The 14012-nt window shown below is 44.2% G+C and overlaps 1 protein-coding gene across 7 annotated transcripts in view; it reads left to right on the top strand.

Annotated features, from left to right (window-relative positions):
* Positions 1-14012, top strand: part of ASTN2 (astrotactin 2) — an 850745-nt gene that overhangs the window by 731127 nt on the left and 105606 nt on the right. The gene's annotated exons all lie outside the window — the stretch shown is intronic.

Raw genomic sequence — 14012 nt, 5'->3', positions numbered from 1 at the left:
GTGTCTGTACCTGTTCAAATCTGTATTTTTGTATCCTTTGAGTAAATACCTAGTAGTGCAATTGCTGGGTCGTAGGATAGCTCTATTTTTAGCTTTTTGAGGAACCTCCATACTGTTTTCTACACTGGCTGCACCAATTTGCATTCCCACCAGCAGCACACGAAGGTTCCCCTTTCCCTGATCCTCACCAACACTTGTTGCTTCTTGTCTTGTTAATTTTAGCCATTCTGACAGTTGTGTGTACCTCACCATGGTTTTGACTTGCTTTTCCCTGATGAGTGACATTGAGCACCTTTTCATGTGTCTGTTAGCCATCTAGATATCTTCTTTAGACCAATGTCTGTTCATGTGTTCTGCCCATTGCTTAACTGGATTATTTTTTTTGGGGGGGTGTTGAGTTTGATAAGCTCTTTATAGATATTGTTTTTTAACCCTTTATCTGACACATCATTTGCAAATATTTCCTTCTATTCTGCAGGTTCCCTTTTAGTGTTGTTGATTGTTTCCTTGGCTTTGCAGAAGCTTTTTATCTTGATGAAGTCCCAGTCGTTCATTTTTGCTTTTGTTTCCCTTGTGTCTGGCAATGTGTCTAGTAAGAAGTTGCTAAAACTGAGGTCAGAGAGGTTGCTGTCTGCGTTGTCTTTGAGGATTTTGATGGTTTCCTGTCTCATATTCAGGTCTTTCATACATTTTGAACTTATTTTTGTGTATGTTGTCAAAAATGGTCCAGTTTCATTCTGCACATTACTGTCCAGTTTTCCCAACACTGTTGAGATTCTCTTTGCTACTTTGTCAGATATTAGTTGCTCATATGGGTGTGGGTCCATTTCTGGGTTCTCTATTCTTTTCTTTTTTTGGGGGGGGTTCTCTATTCTGTTCATTGTTCTCTTGTCAGTTTTTGTGCCATTACCATGCTGTCTGGATTATAGCATTGTAACCTAGCTTGAGGTCTGAAATCGTGAGACCCCCAGCTTTGCTTTTCCTTTTCAAGATTGCTTTGCCAATTGTGGGTCTTTTGTGGTTCCATACAAATTTTAGGATCACTTATTCTAGCTCCATGAAAAATGCTGTTGGCACACCCACCCTTTTTTAAGAGCCCACCCTCAACTTGAAACTTCAAGTTGCTTAGGAGCTTCACCTACAAGCCCCTCGTAATTGGACTGACATCTTAGATCACGTGACTCAACTTCTATGAGCCCTATATTGCCTGCCTGCAAAATGGGCATGTCAATTGCCTCTCCCTAGGGTTGAAGGAAGAATTAAATGAGACAACCAACATAACGAACATTGTTTGGCATGGCATATATTAAGTACTTTTCACAACGTTAGTTTTCCCTCATTTTCTTCTCATGACTTGTCTCCTGGTCATCACCTCAGACTCAGATTCTGTGTGCTCAGAAGCTTCGTGCTCAACACATAGCACTTTCCTGTGTCTTCCTCTTTCCCTGGACTGTGAGCTAGTTCCTTGAGAGTCTTTGGATTTCTGTGTGTGGGTTCAGATTTCATAGATTTTTTTTTATTTTTTTTATGATAGTCACAGAGAGAGAGAGAGAGAGAGAGAGAGAGAGAGAGGCAGAGAGAGAAGCAGGCTCCATGCACCGGGAGCCCGACGTGGGATTCGATCCTGGATCTCCAGGATCGCGCCCTGGACCAAAGGCAGGCGCCAAACCGCTGCGCCACCCAGGGATCCCTGGGTTCAGATTTCAGATCCTAATTCCACCACTTAGTGTATGTTACTTTGGATGAGTTAGTCTGAGCCTCAATTTAGTTTGTAAAGTGGTTAACAATGACAGCGTCTACCTCTTAAGGTTGCTGGTTAGAATTAGGCAAGAAAATGCACATAAAGCACTTAGTAGTAAAATAAATAAATAAATAAATAAATAAATAAATAAATAAAGCACTTAGTAGAGCTCCTGGCACATAGAAGGAACTAGAGAGATGGTTTCTGTGACTGTTGTTATTCTTTCTGTATCACTAGTGCCAGGCCCAGAGACAAGGCACCGCTCATTGAAAGGATGAAAGGGCTTTATAAGCAAGGGGGGAGTGTGGGATGAGTTTTCTGACGGTTTTCAAAGGAGAGTTGGTAACAGATCCAGGGTGGGGCATACTTTATGTGATTATGGGATCAGGCCAGGGTACTCTTGTTTCCCTGAGCCCTACTGTCTTCTTCTTTTGTTTGAAGCTTGGGAAGGGGATGAGAAGAAGAGAGTGCCCAAATGTTCACCATGGGGCAGGCACAGGCACACAGAACCAAAAACATGTGAGCCTTTGGGGCCGTCCTTGCCAACGTGCCATAATCCTGTCCTGAAGCATTTCCTGTATTCCTGCCCTAGCCTGGTATCCTCTCACGCTACCCCTATAGCCATGCCAGCTGACAGGGTCATCATCCCCTCTCTCCTGGCCCTTCTGGGGGCTACCTAAATCACCTGGCGTTTTCTGAGTCTGAGCCAAAGCTGGTTTTTGGCTAAAATGCCATGGGCCTTGATGGTAAACCATCCTGAGTTTGAATTCCAACTTCCCTACTTACCAGGTTTATAATTATGTCCAATGACTCAAGATTTCTGAGCCCCGCTTTCCTCGCCTGTAAAACAGGGACATTAATCCCCATTCACAAGGTTGTCATGAGGGTTATACAAAACAACGTAGGTAGTACGCCCAGTCAGCACCTGACGTATGGTAAGTGCTTCTTAGGGGATTAGGCCCCCTTCTTTGTATTGTCTACACTCGCATCCTGGACACTGCTCTGCACCAGCTTCCTGGTTATAGATGAATTTAGTTTTCTGTAACTGGAAAGGTTCAAGGTAGGGCCAAATGGCACTGAATTGTCCGCCAAGGGGTCGGCCTCAGTGACCTTTTGTGTTCTTCCAAATTTAGGATCCTGCTACTCTGTAAAGTACTTTCCAGGTTGCAAAGGTCAGTGTGCAGACATGGGGGCTAATCATGCTCATTCTTCCCCACTGTTGTTTGCCTTGCTTCTTCCTCCCCCTGTGCCCTGAGCTGCTCCCCTTCTAGCATGCCACCTGATAATTGCCCTTTTAATGGCTAATTCTCCATTTTGTATCTTTCTGCTTTCCCTCCGCAGCTCACGGTAGAGCTTATCCAGTCTTACTCTCTCGTCTAGCTTCAGCACACGTGCTGGTATAGATGGCGAGGCAGTGGATGTTTTAAGGGGGAAATGATTAAGGGATTAGTTTATGGGACCATTTGCAGGAGCCAGTCCTCCTGAGTTTTTTTATGCAGACTGTCTCAATGCCTTTCCTGTATGAACAACGTCAGGAAATCTAGGTGGAGATGTTTTCTCAGCTTAAGACCACCAACTCCAATCTTATATTAATTTAACAAATATTATTGATCACCTACCATGTGTGAAACTAGGTCCTTAGTGGGGATATACCATATATTTTCTTGTTTTTTTTCCCCCCCAGCAATCTCTAAATCAAGACTCAATGAAATTTAGAATTTAGGAGACCAACAATGGCAAAAAAAAAAAAAAAAAAAAAGAATTTAGGTGCTCTGGCCCATCATCGTCCCAGTTTTCTCTCCTGTCATTCCTCTGTAGGGACCCCACTCAGCTACACAAAGCAGTTGCATTCCCTGAAAGACAGTGTCATATTACCCCTTTTCATCTTTTTGGACTTTATCACCCTTCTGAGTTTCGTTCTTTTTTTTTTTTTTCATTATAATTTCTAGAATGCTTGGACATTTTAAACAGTAGGCTTGAGTTTTTTATAATCATTAACAAGTTAGTTTCATTTTGGGAAAAAACAAAACAAAACACAAGCTAAGGAAAGTGACACTGCTCATACTAAACTCAAATATCTGAGTTGTGGCAATTTAGAGGGAAGAATGGGGTATCTCCACCAAGAAGGAGGAGTTAAGAGTACAGCCCTGTAAATCAGGATAGGACTTGGGTAAAAGGAAGGAAGAAGGAGGGCACTTCAGGTACAAGTGCTAAGTCCTGAAGGATGGAGCTTATAAATCACGCACAAAGGCCGAGAGACAAATGTAGTTTAGCTGGAGTGGCTACTGGAGATAATAAGACTTGAGTCTTAGATTAAGGTTACATGTACAGAGCCTTGAGGCCAGACTGGAGCACTTGATTTTGATCCTGCATGAAGTAGAGAGCTCCTGAAGTTTAATGTGCAAGGAGTAATACCCCTATAGGCCTGTGCTTAGGGATAAGGAATGGAGAAGTAGTTCTGTTACACTACACTTGGTAAATACCAGAACCTCTGCAAATCATCTTAGCTCTCTGCAAAGGGGCAGTTGGTCCACACCTAGTATTTAGAAACAGGGAAACACTTTAGCATCAGCCTTGACTTTTTGGAAGGAGAAAAGTCCAGTCCCTTGTTCAGGAAGGAACTAGTTGTATTGGCTTTCTCTGCCTTCCCAACAGACTGAATCCAGGCACACATTTCATAAGCACCTTCCGCTGGGATGGGTGAACTGTTTGTTCAGCTTATCTCAAATGCAGACAGCTTTCTCTTTGCATAGCTGCAGTAAGCTCACCCTCAGGGCTTAGACCACAATTGAATTGAATTGAATCGGGGCTGCAGTGGAGTGGGGGACAGAAAGGGAACAGTTATGAGCAGGCCTGGTGCTGGCCTTTGAGTGTACTGCTGACTGCATTTGTAGAAGAGATTCTCTTAGTCCAGAAAGGTCCTATTCTCCCTTTTCTTTCACCTAACTCAAAAAATTGGTAAACTAGGGCCCATGGACTGGCTGCCTGTTTTGCAAATAAAGTTTTATTGGGACACAACCATGTCTGTTCATTTATGTATCGTCTATGGCTGTTTTCATGCTCCAAAAGCTATGTCAAGTACTTACAACAGAGACTGCATGGCTTATGTGCAAAAATATTTACTATATGGCCCTTTACCTTGAGTAAAAAGTTGCTGACCCCTTTCTAACCAAGTCTTCTCCATCCTTCAGAGCCCAGTTTAAACTCCCGTCCTCTAGGAAGCTTTCCTATGACCTTCCCAGTTCTTTTTCTTTCCCTTACCTGCCATAGGTGATGCCAATTATCATCCACTAAATTTTAGCATTATGTTTTTTAAAAGGTCTCTCTTTTTTCATTTTTAAGAAAGGGAGAGGGGAGGTGCAGAGGAAGATAGGGAGAGAGAATCTTTTTTTTGTTTTTTTGTTTTTTTTGTTTTTTTTTTTTTTGGGAGAGAGAATCTTAAGTAGATTCCACACCCAGCGCATGGAACACATGGGGCTCAATCTCACAACCCTGATGACATGACCTGAGCTGAAATCAAGGGTTAGACACTTAACTGACTGAGCTACTCAGGGGCCCCTCTTGTACTAAAAGGTCTCTGTAAGTACAATGTACAGCTTTTTGTCAACAGGGACCATGTTTTAAACTTTTTGTCAAATTAAACTCAGCAGTAGTTAGTAAAGAAGAAGTATATGTGTTTTTGGAGAGAGACTTGTCTGTTTTGAAGTCTTATTTCATCGCTGACCAATATCATGATTTGGGACAAGTTGCCTTACCTCCCTGAGCCTGTCTTCTCATCTGTAATTTAGCATGAAAACATAGTACTTCCCTATCCAAGTCATTTTAAGATGCAAAGAGATAAATTAAACAAACCTACAATAACAAAGTACATGATTATTGCAGTAAGTGGGAATTTAATAGTAATTGACTTACACCTCTTGGGATCTTGCTTTGCCAATGTGTACATTTACATTTTTTCTCCCATAAATTTCGAGGAGAGAAGAAAATTCTATTTATGTGCTTTGAGAAACACTACATGCAACTTCTCCTTTTTCAGAAATTCATAAGCTGCATTATCATATTAAAGGCTCTGAGAAAATGTGTGGGAAAGAAATCTGCTAAGCTTTATTTAACCCTCTGTTTTTCATTTATTTATTTAGGGAGTGCAAGCAGGGTGGAGGGAGAGGGAGAGAGAAGCTCAAGCAGATTTCATACAGAGCACAGAGCCCAATGTGGGGCTTGATCTTAGAACCCTGAGATCATGACCCAAGCCAAAATTAAGAATTGGACGCTTGACCGACTGAACCACCAGGTATCCCTAACCCTCAAATTTATTTTGCTATACCTTGAAATAATTATTGTCTCATGAGAAGTAGTGTTCTGAAAAACACACTTTAGGCCGATTGGGTCATGCAGTCCTTGGGACCCCCTGCAACTCTCTCATACTGAATTTACAGAAACAACCATAGCGTATCAGCATCCTTTTAATCACCTGCAGAAGGAATGCAGTGAAAAATCCATGTTTTTGTGTAAAGTAATGCCATTTAGGTGTGTTTCTTCAATAAGTGAAGAAGTAGTAAATATGCATGCCCCCAGGCCCCAGAGATATTTGCCACCAAGGCTGCTGTGCTTGATATTGGTAGGTGTGTTTGTGCAGGCCTGGCCACACGTGAGCACATGGCTCCTTGCTCCTGCTGTTGAGGTTCTTATGATCACACACCTGGGGCGCTGCAAGTCGTGGGTACATCCATCACGCTTCCCTTCTCTGCCACTAAGCGTAACCCTCTCCACAGGGGGTGTCTTTACTTATGTTCAACTTCCTTACGCTCAAGCCACTGGAAACTCTGTGGTGTTTATCTTGTCCTGTTGGTGCCTCCCTCTGTCTGCAGTAGAACCCCTGGGTTTCAACCTTGGGTCCTGGTTTTTTGTTTTAAGATTTTGTTTATGTATTCATGAGAGAGACAAAGAGAGAAGCAGAGACACAGGCAGAGGGAGAAGCAGGCTCCCCGCAGGGAGCCCGGTCGCTTGCTTGGATCCTGTTGTAAAGGGGAAGTCAAAGCCTTGGGAAATTATTCCTGGGGAAGTGGGGGGAAGCATGAAGTTATCAGGTGAGATTCTCAGCTGCGTGAACGTAAATTGGAAGTAGCTGTTACTTTCACCAGTGAGGGCCAGTGCACACTTTTCACCCTTGTTTCCATGGGACTGTGACCGGAGTAGGTGGTCAGGGGAAGCCTTTACCATCCACTTCGGATGCTTCTGGTGTGCACCCAGCACCTCAGCACACTTAATAACACCTTCTTCCAACCTCAAGTGTCTTTCTTTGAATGTCGGGCCCTTTCTTAATGAGGCTGGAAGTCTCTTGGGGGTGGTCTGGAAAGGGGAGAGAAAGGCCTCGCTGGAGGGCCCTTCGTGGCCCACATGACCAACAGAGGGCGCTCCCACACCACACAACACTGGAGTCTCAGAATCTGGGCAGGCCTGGCGAGAAGGTGGCCAGCTGACCTTTCTCCAGGCTGTTCTCGGGTTGCCAGAGCAGCGGAGGTGTCAGCTGAGACCGGTCACAGCCTAGGGAGGAGACGGGAGGGAGGGAGGCTGGGGCACCCGAAGGGGAGGAAGAGCTGGCAGGGGAAACACAGACACATTTCACAGAGACAGAGACGCAGAGAAACATGCAGCATATGCACATTGTAACTCCAAACAGCAAATACAATAAATACACCCTACGTGGACGTAGCATACAACCAAGAGCTTTTTCAGCAACACCCGGGATGCAGAACCACAACATGGATGCAGTTCATCGCACACAAATACACGTAACACAGGTCACCTCGCCTATCTGAGGAACAACAAAGACAACACATAGACACACTCGCGTGTATGTAAACACGTTATCCCCCAGGGACTTGCAAGCCATGTACGGTATACAAAAAGCAGGTAACAAAGACACACGTAGTAAGCATGTAGTCACACATAGTGTGCCACACACAGTGGACCCACAGTGCATACAGAGCCACACAGCTTGGGGATTGCTCTCCACACACAATAGACACTCCCAGGGGCACATCCTAGACAAGCAACAGAAGCATGCAAGATGCATAAACATAGCCAGCTCCCCACGGGCGGACTGCAAAGACATATATTACATACCATGGGCCGTGTCACTCCCCCCAACACAAACAGGCACACGTAACACATTACGTGGCATCCACTCGCACAGCACACACCATGCAACACACACGCTCCCTGTGTGGACACAGGTCCGCACGCATCAGAAGCACTTGGAGTTAGTAAATGTTTCAAACAAGAGCAAACAGAGGGAGGCCAGAAAAGGGTGAAAGAAGAAAAAAGAGGGCTGAGGAAGATGGAAATGAGTGAAACAAGGCAGAGCGAGGAGCAGACCCTGGGGAGGAGACCTGGACACCAGATCTGGTCCTTGGCTTGGCCTCTTCTCCCTTCTCCACTCTCGTCGCTGGAGCAAAGAGAAAGCTGGTTTGGGATGGCACCCCTGGGGAGGCCATACACATGTGGTGTCTGCAGCTCGGGTGGGTGGTGCCCCTAGGAGGGTGAGCCACCAGCCTGGGGCCAGGGCTTGGGCCTCAGCCCCAGCAGGGACAGAGGCACCAAACTGCCTCATTTAATCCTGATCTAGGCATTGCCTGCAGTCCACAGTCTGACTTTCCCCAGGCTGCAGCATTGCAAAGAAACTATTTCTCAAAACTCTCAGGATATAGTCTATTCTCTTTTTTTAAAGTGTGCTTTTTAAAAATTAAAAGGGAAAACTTGTGTGAAACCTCAGAGGGGTTGTGCCTCCGGAGAAGATGGGGAAGGTCAGGAAGGTAAAGGACTCGGCAAAGCGTGCTTATTATGTAACTAAGCAAATAAAACTCTCTTCTTGGAATCACAGGATTTTCAGTGAAACAGATTCTGATCAGCAAACCTTCTTGAGCAACTATCCTGGTCCAGACTAATGCAGGGTGCTGGGGTATAGAAATAAGAGACTCGAAACCCACCTTCCAAAAGAGAGTCTAATGGGGGATAGAGGTCTAGAATGTAAAACTTTTAAAACAAAGAACAAAGGATTATATTAATATATAGCATGTGATTTCTTTTTATACTGAAAAGGAAAGGGAGTCGGGGGGTGACCCCCTAATTAAAAGCCTACTACATGCACTGTGCTGGGCTCTGTATACCCATTGTCTCAGTTAATGCTCACAAAACAAACTGTGGAAAATCGGGATTAACAGCTCATGCTACAGATGAAGAAACCAAGACTGAAAATGTGAAGCCACCTGCCCAAGGCAGCACAGTTCGGAAATCTAGATTCAAACCAAACAGTATGACTTCAAAGACCCCTGTCTTTTCCACTCATGGTAATAATTATTTCCTCTGGCTTTTCAGATCTTGATCAAGAGCCAATAGAAAGGGGAGAAGGACAAACATTATATGGTCTCATTCATTTGGGGAATATAAATAATAGTGAAAGGGAATATAAGGGAAGGGAGAAGAAGTGTGTGGGAAATATCAGAAAGGGAGACAGAACATAAAGACTCCTGACTCTGGGAAACAAACTAGGGGTGGTGGAAGGGGAGGAGGGCAGGGGGTGAGGGTGAATGGGTGATGGGCACTGAGGGAGGCACTTGACGGGATGAGCACTGGGTGTTATTCTGTGAGTTGGCAAATTGAACACCAATAAAAAATAAATTTAAATAAAAAAAGTGGGGAGAGAGACAGTCACAGCGAAAAGACTCTGAGTTAGTGGGATGATGGGAGTACACTTTGGACTCTCCCACAAATAAGAGGAATCTGGGGTTGTGATGTTGGTCCTTCCTCAAGGGCCTCTGCCCTCCAGTGTGTGGGCCTACCATTAGGTCTCACCTTGGGTGCTACCATGCTGGTACCCACCGCTGCCCATTAGGACCTCGGCTCCATCATCACACTGCCTATTCTGTGTGAGTTGGGTGTCAGGGCTGGATCTCTGGCTTCTTGGGTTTTCCTAGGTGTCTGTAGGTCAAGAAAAGAAGAAGTGGTGGGAAAACTCATGGGTCCAAATGTGGATTGAGGCTGAACAGAATAGAATTCTGTTCCCCAGTTTGTGTGGTCTAGGGCACCTATTTCTTTTTTTGTATTGCTAAGTATCTGTTGTGGGTTATCAGAAACAGCAGGGGTGGAAGGAATATTTGGGATCATCTGGTCATTTTACAGGTAGAAATGCTGAATTCCGGTAACATGCCTTTATTATTAATGCTATGTTTTGGTTAATAATCCTATTAGCAGCTATTTATTAAGTACTTAATGCCCTGCCAGGAGCTACACTAAACACTTTGCACGTGTTGTTTTATAAAATGCTCACAGTGGTGCAGTGAGTCTTGGTCATTTTCACACACAAGCAAAACCAGGTTCAGAGACATGTGGTTGGCCTACCAGGGGTTGCACCGTTAGCCAACGATGGCACTCAGATGCCCACCAGGCCTGTGAGACTCTTAGCCCTCACTCCTCACTGGTCTGTGGCCTCCCTGACCAGTATGGAAATGTGGTCAGGGGGCAGTTACCTCTGATTTAGAGAGAACTCAGGCCAGAGAAGATGACTATCTTGTTCAAGGTCACAGAGCCGATTTTCAAGACCCAGAACCCCTAATCTCACTCCTCCCTTCCTGCCTCCTTGGACCAAGCTTGGTGCTATCATTTTTCTTTCTGGATTGGTAAAGCAGTCAATGTCAGAATCAAAAAATGGCCTCACCTTGCCTAGAAAAGGATCTTTTTGGAATAGTAGAAAATGGACACACCCCCCCACCTCATTGTTCTCTTTAGCACATCATCTAGTTGTTGTCTTGTTTGGTCCCTTTCAGAAGGGGGGCCCTCTACCCCTTGAATCTCATCTGGCTCAGTTTGGTCAAGATTCTGCTCCATCTTATATGGCATTTCCTCTTTTCATTCCAGGCCTGTCCTTGTCCATTGCATGTAATATGTGGTCGTGGGCCCTATGCTCAGAGGGCGACCAGACTCACTCTGGTGAAATAAATGGTCCAGAGTCTCCCCTCAAAGGCTATATATGTTGAGAATGGCTGGCTGGCTGGTAAAGCCAGGAGGCCATAGCATTCAATTATTGTTGTTTATTCTGGTGGGATCTCTTACTCAGCAAGGGGATTTACACTGGAATTATCCAGCTGTGTCTGCTGAGATTTGGCTGCAGACTCCAATTCCCAGGATGGAGAGGTCAGTGGCTGCTTTTGTTCTCAAATATATTTAATTTTCTTTCTAGCTATTCTTGGTCTTTAGTCTACTTAGCATAAAACATCTCCAAAACTTCCTCTATGTGATGAGTTCACTGAGGGCTGGTCCACTGATACAGTCCTATACTGGAATTCCAAGCATCCTTGCCACAATAGGGAGAGTACCCTGGGTTTTCCATCTGCAAAGATGGGTCTCAGAATCTTTCCTTTTTGCATTGTGCATTTCCTAAACACGGTCCTTATTCAGGAAGGAGAAATGAAAAAGACTATTTTATGACTTTGGGGACTTAATATGTGTTATTAATGGCATCTACAGTAGGATACTTAGACCTTGGTCAAGAGATAAAGTGCCAGGATTATAGTTTCAGCTCCTACATTTATTAGTAGTTGAAGCCCATCTTTAAAGTGAGATGATGATGATAATAGCCCGTAGGGTTGCTGGGGAGACTCAAAGAATGTTAGTTGCCATTTTTGCTATCTCTTTCATTGTTGTTATTCAAGACATAGCCTCTTTGAGGCTCAGTTTCTATGTTTGTAACACAGGAGATGATACTTTTCACCTTGGCATGGGGGGTGGTGAAATAAGAAAGTGCTTAGTATGAGCTTCTCTCCTTCAATCAGCTTGCACATCACAGCCAGAGAGGTCATCCAAGGACATTTTTGTGTCACTAGTCTTCTCTAAGAATATAGCAAATGACTGCTCCCACCTAGCAGAGCCTACATTTCTTTTTCTTTTTTTAAAGATTTAAGTTATTCATTTGAGAGACAAAGAGAGTGTGTCACTAGAGGGAGGAGGTACAGAAGGAGAGAGAACATCTCAAGCAGACTCCATGCTGAGCTCAGAACCCGACATGGGGCTTGATCCCAGTACCCTAAGATCATGACTTAAGCTGAAATCAAGAGTTTGACGCTTAATTGGCTAAGCCACCCAGGTGCCCCTAGCAGAGCCTACATTTCTAGGATCAGTAGAGCCCCCCATCCATCTCCTAGACCCTTGGAGAAGCTACAGGTCCACAAGGTTTTGGGCCCAATGACCTGATAGAAACTTCCAGAATAGTCTTGCTGCAGGGCACTCAGGAGTGGACAGAACTGCAGGGGGCTATCCAAAGATGCCCAGCGGAGAGACAGAAACTTTGACTTGTAAGCCTCACAGAGGTGCTCTGGAGCCAGTTTGCACTGGATCCTCAAGACAACTGTGCACATCTCTCTCCAAGTCCATGTTCAGAGATGTCACAATGGGCAGTGTGAAACTGGTTGTTGTGGAGGTATTTACACTCTTAAGGTCAACCAGTGCTATAAATCAGCATCTCCCCCCCTACCCCAAGAGCCTATTGTTAAGCATTTACCAGCACACCACCGAACCTTGGTTACATCGGTTGTTCATAAGTCACGTCACCTATAGATACTGAAAATAGTGTGTTAGTTCAGGTCCTTCAAGAAGCACATACTGAGATGGGATGGAACAACCAAGGATTTTACTACGGGAAACACCTGTATAAGAGAAGATGAGCAGTTGCTGCCAAGGCTGGGAGAGGCATCAGACTGTGGTGGAAAGTTGACTCTGAATGGAGGAAAGAGAGAAGGGAGGTTTAAGTAATGGTTGGCAAGGTCATCAGGGAGTCCTGAAGACAATCTACCATCTGAGAGGGAGGTCTTGTTTCTCCTAGGAGTGGGCCAGTCACTGGCTGGCAGCAGCCTCAGTGCAAATGTGGTGATGGAATTTGGAGCACTCAGACCTGGGCTCTTGGTTAGTTAAGACCCCTGTAGTTGGATTCCTTCGGTGCCTTCTCAGGGTTGCCATAGATATTAACACATCAAATTTCATCTTACCCAGAGCACATCGTACACCTTTAAAAATATTTTCTAAGCACCTAATCTGTGCCAAAAACTGTGCTGAGTCCAGGGGATGAAGAGAAGTCAGAAACTTGGGCCTTGACCCAAACAGGGGAGAATGACAAACAGACATTCAGGATAGTATAAAAAAAAAAGGGGGGGTGGGGGATGGTTGAGGAGGCCCCTTGATAGCGGTGGCATAGAAATCTCTGTGATTTGGTGGTCCTTGAACAAGGCCAGTATTGGGTAGAATGGGAATTCTAGACAGAAAAATCTTCAAAAGTGAAGGCTCAGAGACATAAAAGAGCAACTCAACATGGATTCAGCATAAGATACAAGAGTGGAATTAGGGAGAAGTGGCCCTGCAGAAAGAATAAAGGACAGGGAAGCCTAAGGAATTAGATATATTTATTTATTTTGTAGAGTACAAGTAAGTGCGGAGCATTATAGGTTTTTCATCAAATGCATATTTTAGAATGATCACTGGCTGCAATTTGGAGGATGGAGTGGAGGGGTAAGCCTGGAGGCAGGAAGTCAGGCCCATTTGAGGGGAGATGGCAGGGATAGTGAATGCAGGGAAGCAAAGTCAGTCAAGAGGCATTTAAGAGATGACACCTATACAAGTAGATAGATGGCTGTTGGATTTGGAAGATTGAGAGCAGAGTCTACAATGGTATCCAAATAGCTATCTTGCATTAAATGTTCTTGAACTATTCCTCTAGACCTTCTAGACTATAGTATTTAAACTTCCAGTCATCACCCATTAGTGGGTCATGAAATCAACTTACTGGATTTTGGCCAACATTTTTTTTTTAAGTCAATATATTCATTATATTATGTGTAGCAAGGCTCGGTATAATTTCATACAGCTTTGTTTCAGTCATATATACATGGATGTGTAGAGCTAAGTTGGGATGTAAAATACATAAATCACAGTAAAAAAAAAGTTTGAAAGATGTTTTTCTAGGCTATGAACTCTTGTAGAGGTGGGTTTATCTTAAACTCCCGGAATTAGAGAATTGGAGGAGGCCTTTGGTCATAACTGTGTTAAAAGTCTGTGCCATTGAGACCCCCTGCTTTACCTCTGTCAGTGAGAAAACGATGCTTGGAGAGGTGAAATCCAATCTACAAGATCAAATGATTCTCATAATATCTTTTAAAATATCCAATTTGATTAAGAGAATGAGTGGATCAATGTATGCCTTTATGAGTGAGTGTGAGTGAATACT

Source organism: Canis aureus, chromosome 10 (genome assembly GCF_053574225.1).
Source record: "Canis aureus isolate CA01 chromosome 10, VMU_Caureus_v.1.0, whole genome shotgun sequence".
In the NCBI taxonomy this organism is placed as follows: Eukaryota; Metazoa; Chordata; class Mammalia; order Carnivora; family Canidae; genus Canis; species Canis aureus.
The sequence above is the reverse complement of the archived record's forward strand: the minus strand, read 5'-3'. Positions and strand labels throughout refer to the sequence as shown.